Genomic DNA, 10895 nt, shown 5'->3' on the forward strand with positions numbered 1-10895 from the left:
CTAATGCATAACAGGAAAAATGCATGTCTTTTATGCAATGCATGAAGCATTTTATTATCTTCCATTTAAGTCCTTTGTTTCCTTATGCATGCCCTATTAAATGCTTAAGTTTCTCTTTTTAATTACCGTTGCCCGCGGATACACCAAACGGGTACAAACCCCGAGGTTAAGTTCGGTTCCCAGGGTAGCTTAGCACACAATTTGTATTTTATTACTGGGTTCCAACTTATCCCTCGACCGAATCACCTTCGGAACATTAGACCTCCACATCTAATGTCGGGGACACCAGGGACACCCCACGCCCACAAGTGCCACTTCCTTGGTACCAAAAAACAACAGCTGTGTCAAACACACCACTCCCGGGTAAAGTGGCGGACTCTCACTAAAACCGTGGCCAGGAGAAGGAACCTCAATATCGGGTTCAGGGGACCAAAATTAAGCACACGGAGTTTTGTATCCTCACAGTCTCCCCAAGACCGGATTTCTAAGATTCCCATTCTCCAGATGGGTGATCCCAGAAGGTTTATTACACTGTGCTTTATTATTAATTTTTATTAAGATTTAATTTCTTAAGTTTTGCAACATCATATGCAAAAGAAAGACAAAAGCTCGCATCTACCTCGCGAGAGTCATCACAGGACTCCGGCCTGTGGAAACATATAGAACAGTGCAATAAAGCTGAAATATTTATGAAGCATGATCTTTGAAATGCATTGAAATGAGTAAGGGAAAATATTCCCACAGCTCGGGTTTACCAAACCCTCGATGATTCATTTGATCACCGGAACACTAAGGCAGGGATCACAATTTCAATACCATATTTAATTTCTAGGACATATCAGAATCAAACCATGGATGAATTATCATCTCATTCTAACCATTCAAGTTCAAATAAAAGATATCTATCAACATGACAATGCTGATGCAAAACTTCATTAATCAATATCAACTTATTCTAACCATTCTAATTAAAATCAGAATGCCTAACAGCATGATAAATCTGGTGCCAAATTCCATTTAAACAATATCAACAGTATTCTAACCATTCAAATTAAAATAAGAATACCTATCAGCTTGATAAATCTGAATGTTTTTCTATAAAATTTCATATCAGTACATGAAAACACAAAATGGGTCAACAAGGATGGATCAGAAGCTAAGAAAATATTTATATTCATAATGGAAGATTAGGATAGATCACAAAGAGTGTTGACTTGATTCAGGTTGAAAGAGAACATACACTGTATGGATCACAGATACGTACATGCATCATAGTGATATATATTCATGTACAAAAAATACAAATTGATACTTGTTATCTATATAACAAAAACAAGATTAAACATGATGTGTAGAAAAACAAATCAGCCCAAAAAGGCTTATAACTTAAATCCCATCCTTCTCTTACTGTCCATAACTTGATCCAACAGTTTAAGCATCTTTGTTATTATATATATTTTTTTTTGTAAAGATAAAAACACCCAGTCCAACCCAGCCGACCCTGTCGGCTGGGTCCACCAGCATGTGCACAGGCTCAGTTTGGGCCTGTGTATGCTATCAGAAAGAACAGCATACCTGCTACAAGAAACTGTTTTTTTTTTTATAAATGATTTTGTTGCAACTCTGCCCAGCCCAGCTGACCTTGATGTCTAGGCTTAACAGCATATACACAGGACATCATAACAACAATTTTATAAGATCAATCAATCTATTACAATATAACCATCTGCCAATGCATGTTTTCCTATTTAATTGTAAGCAGATATACAAAGAATAATAATTTTGGAAGCGTGTGTAAGCTTAATAACTAAGTCTCCCAACTAGAAGCCTTAATAACTTTTAATGTTGATGAAGTAAAGGAATGCACTCAGATAGAAACCATGCTCCTTACTTTCTAATATAAAACGTGATTTAAAATTTTAAAATCCCAACATTAGAACACCACCAAAATAAGCCAGAAAGACAAAATTTTCTCCAACAAATTTTTGGTTAAGCTTCAAATTTTTCCTCAAATATTCTTCAGCCAGTAGGGCTTAATAGCATATACACAGGCCAGTGTGGGCCTGTGTATGCTGTCAGCAATCTACAGCATAACCTATTTTGCACAACTAAAAGTTCCTTTTTAAAAAGATACCCAAACCAACCGACTGCATACCTGGGCCCCAAATCATGCAGGGAAAGTTTTAAATCTGTTTTTTTTTCTTCAATACAACCATAGCACAGAAGGTGCAAGGGAGTAACAGTGGAACTGTTCTCCAAGATTTTCCATCGAATGCTGCATGAAATCAAACCTCCACCGATGCCCCATTTGAAATCAAAAAGAGGTACCCGTACCTTTTTTTTTCACGGTGGTTTTCCGGTGGCTGGAGGTTGCTGTCGTGAAGAAGGGAGTGTGGATGTTGCTTGCCGCGACCTTCAATGGCAGCCGGTAGCCCACGCTGCCTGACGATGGTGGTTTGCCCTCCGGCGTGCGCACACCGAGCGAGAGAGAGAGAGAGAGAGAGAGAGAGAGAGAGAGAGAGAGAGATGGGGAAAGATGGAGAAGAGAGAGCCCGAGTGAAGAGGGCATAACCCTCTCTTCACCCCCCTTTTATCGACCCCAGGCCCCCTCCTTCCTCGCCGAGATGGGAGGGGGAGGTCGGTTACGCCTTGCGTAACCCCCCCTTCCCCCCTTTCCTTTCCTGCTAGGGCTTATCGGGCAACCCTTATCGGGTTGCCCTTTCTGTTTTAAAAAGGCTATTAGTTTGGGGTGGGGCTCGGGTTCGAACCCGGGACCCGCAACCCAGCCCCAAAACGAAATGGGTCCACAAGTGGATCCAAATGGATCCACTGTGGATCCTCAAATTAAATTAAAATTTTAAATTATAAAAATTTTCATTTATCTAAAAAAAAAATCAATCCTAATTACCCCCCCCCCCCCTTTATGGGTCCTGGATCCGTAATGTGGATCTAGGCCCAAATTGAAAAATTTGAGATATTTTCAAATAAGAAATCTCGGGTTTTACATCCCTACCCCCTTAAAAGAATTTCGTCCGCAAAATTAGCACGTACCAAATAAAAGAGGGTAATGATGACGCATGTCTGCCTCAGGCTCCCAGGTGCATTCATCTAGCCCATGATGCTGCCATCGCACCTTTACGAACGGAATCGTCCTACTGCGCAGTACCCTTTCCTGGCGTTCCACAATCTCTATCGGCTTCTCGTCCGTTGTTAAGTCAGGTTGTACCTCGATCGCCTCATAGTGAATTACGTGCGAGGGGTCAGGCACGTACTTTCTCAACATCGAGACATGAAAAATATCGTGAATCTGCGAAAACTGAGGAAGAAGGGCTACTCGATACGCAGTCTCTCCGACACGTCCAAGGACTTCGAAGGGTCCCACATACCTAGGACTCAACTTTCCTTTCTTTCCAAACCGGAAGACACTTTTCGTAGGCGAGATTCGAACGAACACGTGATCGCCTACCTCAAAACTGAGTTCTCTACGCCGCTGATCGGCATAACTCTTTTGCCTACTTTGAGCTGCAATCAACCTTTGTCGAATTAAACGCACCTGATCCGCATAGTGCTGGACGATTTCTGGAGACTCTACTGCTCTCACTCCAACCTCATCCCAACAAACCAGTGATCTACATGATCGGCCATACAGTGCTTCATACGGGGCCATACCAATACTAGCATGAAAGCTATTGTTATAAGAAAACTCTGCAAGCTTCACATGTTTGTCCCAATCACCGGCCCAATCCAAAGCGCACGCTCTCAACATGTCCTCGAGCGTCTGAATCGTTCGCTCTGACTGCCCGTCTGTCTGCGGATGGAAAGCAGTACTGAACTTCAAGGTAGTGCCAATGGCTTTCTGAAGCTGGCGCCAAAATCGAGATGTGAACCTCGGATCCCGATCTGACACTATCGAACGAGGCACTCCGTGAAGCCTAACAATCTCTTCTACGTAGAGATCGGCCAAACTCTCCAAGCTTTGACTAATCCTGATCGGAAGAAAATGAGCACTCTTTGTCAAACGATCCACAATCACCCATATGGCATCTCGTTGTCGTCGGGTCTTAGGCAGCCCTACGATGAAGTCCATCGAGATATCATCCCACTTCCACTCTGGAATCTCAAGAGGCTGCAAAAGTCCACCTGGTCTCTGGTGTTCAATCTTCACTTGTTGGCAAGTAAGACACCGAGATACGAACTCCGCGATGTCCCGTTTCATCCCATTCCACCAATAAGTCCTTTGAAGATCTTTGAACATCTTGGTGGAACCAGGGTGAACGGAATACTTCGACTTGTGAGCTTCACTCATCAACTCCTCCCGTAATGCTTTTGGAACCCACCATCGGTCCCCGAACATAATGGTTCCGCCCTCCTCCCGGCGAAACTGCGCTTCTGGTTTCTGAGCACTATCGCACAACTTCTCAAAGTCTGGATCTTCTGATTGAAGTTCCTCGATTCGGTCTATGATCTCTGGTCGTGCCTACATCCCGGCACAAAGGATGCGTTCAGAGTCATCAGAAAAAGGTTGCCATCACACGAACTCCTCGACCAGATTTCAACCGTGTCCAATCAAGCTAGCCGCTGTGACTGACGCCTTTCTACTAAGTGCATCTGCCACCACATTCGCCTTACCCGGATGGTAAGCGATGGAGAAGTCGTAATCCTTTAGGAATTCCAACCACCTACGTTGCCTAAAATTCAAGTCCCTCTGGGTGAAGATATATTTGAGGCTCTTGTGGCCGGACATGACCTCAAACGTTTCCCCATAAAGGTAGTGGCGCCAAATCTTCAACGCATAAACTACTGCCGCTAACTCCAAGTCATGCGTGGGATAATTCTTCTCATGCACCTTTAGCTGTCGGGAAGCGTATGCTATGACCTTTCCATGCTGCATAAGAACGCAGCCCAGTCCAGTCCCCGACACATCACTGTATACCACAAAACCACCTGTCTCGGAAGGCAATGTCAAAACCGGCGCTGTGGTCAACCTCTTCTTTAACTCTTGGAAACTGTCTTCGCAGCGAGAGGACCACTCGAACTTCACTCCTTTCTGCAACAACCGAGTCATCGGAGCCGCTATACGCGAGAAATCTTGAATGAATCGACAATAATAACCCGCCAATCCCAAGAAACTCCTAATGTCTGTCACCGTCTTCGGTTGTTCCCATGACAAAACGGCTTCCACCTTGGCTGGATCAACCTCTACACCTCTTTCGGATATCACGTGACCAAGAAACATCACCCTATCGATCCAAAACTCACACTTTGAGAATTTAGAATAAAGCTGATGTTCTCTCAGTGTCTGCAGCACGAGTCGCAAATGCTCTCGGTGATCTTCCACACTCTCCGAATATATCATAATGTCATCTATGAACACGATGACAAAAGAATCCAGCCACAACTTGAAAACCCAGTTCATCAGATCCATAAATGCCGCAGGGGCATTTGTAAGTCCAAAAGACATCACTAGAAATTCATAATGCCCATATCTGGACCTGAACGCTGTCTTAGGAATATCTTCGGTTTTAATCCTCAGCTGATGATATCCTGAACGAAGATCGATTTTCGAGAACACCTTGGCCCTTCTCAACTGATCAAACAAATCATCGATCCTAGGCAAAGGGTATTTGTTTTTCACCGTCACTTGATTCAACATGCGGTAATCAATACAAAGTCGCATTGAACCATCCTTCTTCTTAGCAAAGAGGACCGGGGCACCCCAAGGGGATACACTCAGTCTAATAAATCCTTTGTCAAGAAGCTCCTGCAACTGCTTTTTCAGTTCCCCTAGCTCAGTAGGTGCCATGCGATACGGAGCGCGAGAAACTGGTGCTGTACAAGGCACTAGCTCGATCGAGAACTCAATTTCTCGATGCGGAGGCAAACCCGGCAATTCCTCGGGAAAAACATCCAGGAATTCGTGGACAACGTCTAACTGCTCCAAGGACGGCGCCTGACTGTCTTGAGCAGAAACACTAGCCAAGAATACCATGCAACCCTTCTTGTGGTACTTGGAGACCTTCAAAGCTGACACGATTTTCACCCCATCGGTTGGTCTCGTCGGATGGCACAACAATGCAGACAAGTTGGGGTGCTCCAAGATTACCTTCCTGCCCCGACACTGGAGGGTCGCATTATGCTTGGACAACCAGTCCATGCCCAAGATGACATCATAGAATGTCATATCCAAAATGACCAAATCGGCCGACAACTCATGGCCTTCTATCACCACGCATACGGACGGAAAATACTTCCCGCAGGAAGAGGATGCACCCATAGGTGACATCACATCAAGAGCCCTTTCGAGGCTAGATGGAACCACATCAAGCAACTTTGCAAACGAAGAGGAAATAAAGCTGTGTGTTGCACCCGAATCAAACATAACACGTGCAAAGTGTTCGGCGACTAAGAATATACCTTCGATCAGATCAGCCTGATCATCCTGGGAGGTTGTTGTTGCTGCGTAGACCCGTCCATTGGTCTTGCGCTAACCCTGCTGCTGTTGAGGCCTCTGCTGCTGTGGTTGTTGCGACTGTCCAACCAAAACCGCAGGCTTGTTCGGACAGAAGGGGGCAATGTGCCCTAGCTGTTGGCACTGGTAGCATACCCCCTTAAACGATGGGCAAAAACCTAATGGATGATTCTTGCCGCATCTGCGACATGCCGGTTGGGCCTTCCCCTGTTGTCTTCGCGGCTAAGGTCGGCCCTGTTGCGCACCCTGCTGTCGCCCGTCCCAGGTCCGCTGTTTCTTCCCGTTCTGCACTCCCCCTCCTGTTGGAGGATTCTTCCTGGTCCCGCCTGAAGAACCTCCTCCGCTGCCACTCTTCTTCTGAAAACCACCTTTGGATCGTTCCCAGTCCTCGGTGAGTGCGGTGGCCGACTCGATCGCCTCGGCCAGGGTAGAAGGACGACCCCCGAGCACACGAGTCCGCAACCCGTCCTTCAGTTCACGCACGAATCTAGCCGCCCTTGCCTTCTCATTCTTGAAGAGGTTTGGGCTATACTTCTCAAGACTCCGGAACTTAGTAGTGTATTCTACTAGACTCATGGTCCCCTGAGTCAGATCGAGGAATTTTTGTTGCATCTGCTCCTCGGCGTAAGGGGGAAAGTAGGCGTCCAGAAACTCCTCCCTGAACGTTTCCCAAGGAATCTCATCCCAATCAGCAAATTTCACCCTTCGCAGGGTGTCCCACCAGTTCATGGCATCGCCCTTTAAGCGGTACGTGCCAAAGGGTGTCTTTCTCTCCTCAGGGACCAGTAAGACGTCAAACACCCGCTCAATCTCCTCGACCCATCTCTTGGCAGCCTCTGGGTCTGCCTTTTCTGAAAAGGAAGGCGGGTCCAACTTCAGAAACCTCTTGAACGAAACGCCACCTGCGTTGGGAACAATGTTGACCGGAGGGTCACGAGTCGCTGCCTGCACGGCTGCCTGCACGGCTGCCTGTGCAGCCTGTGCCGCTTGAGCCATTTGTGCAGCTTGTGCCGCCATAGTCTCTGTTAGGGTATAGATGGTCTCCATCATGAAATCTCTTTCCTCCTGCCAGTTCGTGGGAGCAGCAGTAGAAGACGAAGCGCCTCTACGGGTATAGTGCGACATCTACAATACACCACCTTTTTCAAATTAGACTATTATTAACACTACCCCTTTAGGATTGATCATGAACAGTATTCATTCCCGAATCACATCAGACTTTTAATTCACACCAAAGAACATTAAATTTTAAGTAACATAATCACACAGGACTAATATAAAGTAAGTAAAAGTATTAAGCAACATACCAGTGAAGAAGACTGCTCTAGAGGACGAGTCAACACTTGTTGACGCTTCAGGACAGGGCTCACATCCCAATTATGAGAATTAAACATTAAAAGACGATAAAATTGCAAGTATTTGTGGTCGCTCTGATACCAAACCTGTAACGACCCCAACTCATCCCCTTTGAAAATGCGGTTTTTTTTTTCTAAAACAGTGCGGAAAACTTTCCAGAGACCCGGGGTCCTCACAGTTCCAATTCCAACTGGATAGTCACAAACCACAAAGGAACTTGCAATTAACATCCATAATTAACCATTACCTTTATTCATGAATTAAAAACTAATCTCAAAATAAAGTGTCTGACTCAAGTAACTACTGATGACAATAAGCAAATAACAAGAACATTAGATTGAAAAACCAAAACAAAGAGCCACTCTATCCACAAAGAAGACTGTCAGAACTCGTTGTGACTCTCGTGCCCTCGCAGTAGTTGTCGTCTTCACTGATCACCTGTTCCTGCGAAAAACCAACAAAGTAGGGTGTCAGAATCGAAATCCTGAGCACAGCTACTTCTTAATGAAACAAGTGAGATAAAGAGTGAAGATGAGATATCATGCAACAATTAATAGAAAGACATACAAGACAGTTTATAGCAACTGAGAATTTATTCATGCAACAATCATAATTGCTAAGCATGCAAAGACAGTAAAGCAGCAGCATCTACTAAAATTTCAGCATGCAACAAGAATTAAACATTCAACACTTACCCTCATGCACTGAGTAAGGAAACCATTAAAGTATGCATGATCTAATGCATAACAGGAAAAATGCATGTCTTTTATGCAATGCATGAAGCATTTTATTATCTTCCATTTAAGTCCTTTGTTTCCTTATGCATGCCCTATTAAATGCTTAAGTTTCTCTTTTTAATTACCGTTGCCCGCGGATACACCAAACGGGTACAAACCCCGAGGTTAAGTTCGGTTCCCAGGGTAGCTTAGCACACAATTTGTATTTTATTACTGGGTTCCAACTTATCCCTCGACCGAATCACCTTCGGAACATTAGACCTCCACATCTAATGTCGGGGACACCAGGGACACCCCACGCCCACAAGTGCCACTTCCTTGGTACCAAAAAACAACAGCTGTGTCAAACACACCACTCCCGGGTAAAGTGGCGGACTCTCACTAAAACCGTGGCCAGGAGAAGGAACCTCAATATCGGGTTCAGGGGACCAAAATTAAGCACACGGAGTTTTGTATCCTCACAGTCTCCCCAAGACCGGATTTCTAAGATTCCCATTCTCCAGATGGGTGATCCCAGAAGGTTTATTACACTGTGCTTTATTATTAATTTTTATTAAGATTTAATTTCTTAAGTTTTGCAACATCATATGCAAAAGAAAGACAAAAGCTCGCATCTACCTCGCGAGAGTCATCACAGGACTCCGGCCTGTGGAAACATATAGAACAGTGCAATAAAGCTGAAATATTTATGAAGCATGATCTTTGAAATGCATTGAAATGAGTAAGGGAAAATATTCCCACAGCTCGGGTTTACCAAACCCTCGATGATTCATTTGATCACCGGAACACTAAGGCAGGGATCACAATTTCAATACCATATTTAATTTCTAGGACATATCAGAATCAAACCATGGATGAATTATCATCTCATTCTAACCATTCAAGTTCAAATAAAAGATATCTATCAACATGACAATGCTGATGCAAAACTTCATTAATCAATATCAACTTATTCTAACCATTCTAATTAAAATCAGAATGCCTAACAGCATGATAAATCTGGTGCCAAATTCCATTTAAACAATATCAACAATATTCTAACCATTCAAATTAAAATAAGAATACCTATCAGCTTGATAAATCTGAATGTTTTTCTATAAAATTTCATATCGGTACATGAAAACACAAAATGGGTCAACAAGGATGGATCAGAAGCTAAGAAAATATTTATATTCATAATGGAAGATTAGGATAGATCACAAAGAGTGTTGACTTGATTCAGGTTGAAAGAGAACATACACTGTATGGATCACAGATACGTACATGCATCATAGTGATATATATTCATGTACAAAAAAAATACAAATTGATACTTGTTATCTATATAACAAAAACAAGATTAAACATGATGTGTAGAAAAACAAATCAGCCCAAAAAGGCTTATAACTTAAATCTCATCCTTCTCTTATTGTCCATAACTTGATCCAACAGTTTAAGCATCTTTGTTATTATATTTTTTTTTTGTAAAGATAAAAACACCCAGTCCAACCCAGCCGACCCTGTCGGCTGGGTCCACCAGCATGTGCACAGGCCCAGTTTGAGCCTGTGTATGCTATCAGAAAGAACAGCATACCTGCTACAAGAAACTGTTTTTTTTTTTATAAATGATTTTGTTGCAACTCTGCCCAGCCCAGCCGACCTTGATGTCTAGGCTTAACAGCATATACACAGGACATCATAACAACAATTTTATAAGATCAATCAATCTATTACAATATAACCATCTGCCAATGCACGTTTTCCTATTTAATTGTAAGCAGATATACAAAGAATAATAATGTTGGAAGCGTGTGTAAGCTTAATAACTAAGTCTCCCAACTAGAAGCCTTAATAACTTTTAATGTTGATGAAGTAAAGGAATGCACTCAGATAGAAACCATGCTCCTTACTTTCTAATATAAAACGTGATTTAAAATTTTAAAATCCCAACATTAGAACACCACCAAAATAAGCCAGAAAGACAAAATTTTCTCCAACAAATTTTTGGTTAAGCTTCAAATTTTTCCTCAAATATTCTTCAGCCAGTAGGGCTTAATAGCATATACACAGGCCCAGTGTGGGCCTGTGTATGCTGTCAGCAATCTACAACATAACCTATTTTGCACAACTAAAAGTTCCTTTTTAAAAAGATACCCAAACCAACCGACTGCATACCTGGGCCCCAAATCATGCAGGGAAAGTTTTAAATCTGTTTTTTCTTCTTCAATACAACCATAGCACAGAAGGTGCAAGGGAGTAACAGTGGAACTGTTCTCCAAGATTTTCCATCGACTGCTGCATGAAATCAAACCTCCACTGATGCCCCATTTGAAATCAAAAAGAGGTACTCGTAC

The sequence above is a fragment of the Nuphar pumila genome, chromosome 5 (assembly GCF_984573655.1).
Source record: "Nuphar pumila chromosome 5, dmNupPumi1.hap1.1, whole genome shotgun sequence".
NCBI classification, from domain to species: domain Eukaryota; kingdom Viridiplantae; phylum Streptophyta; class Magnoliopsida; order Nymphaeales; family Nymphaeaceae; genus Nuphar; species Nuphar pumila.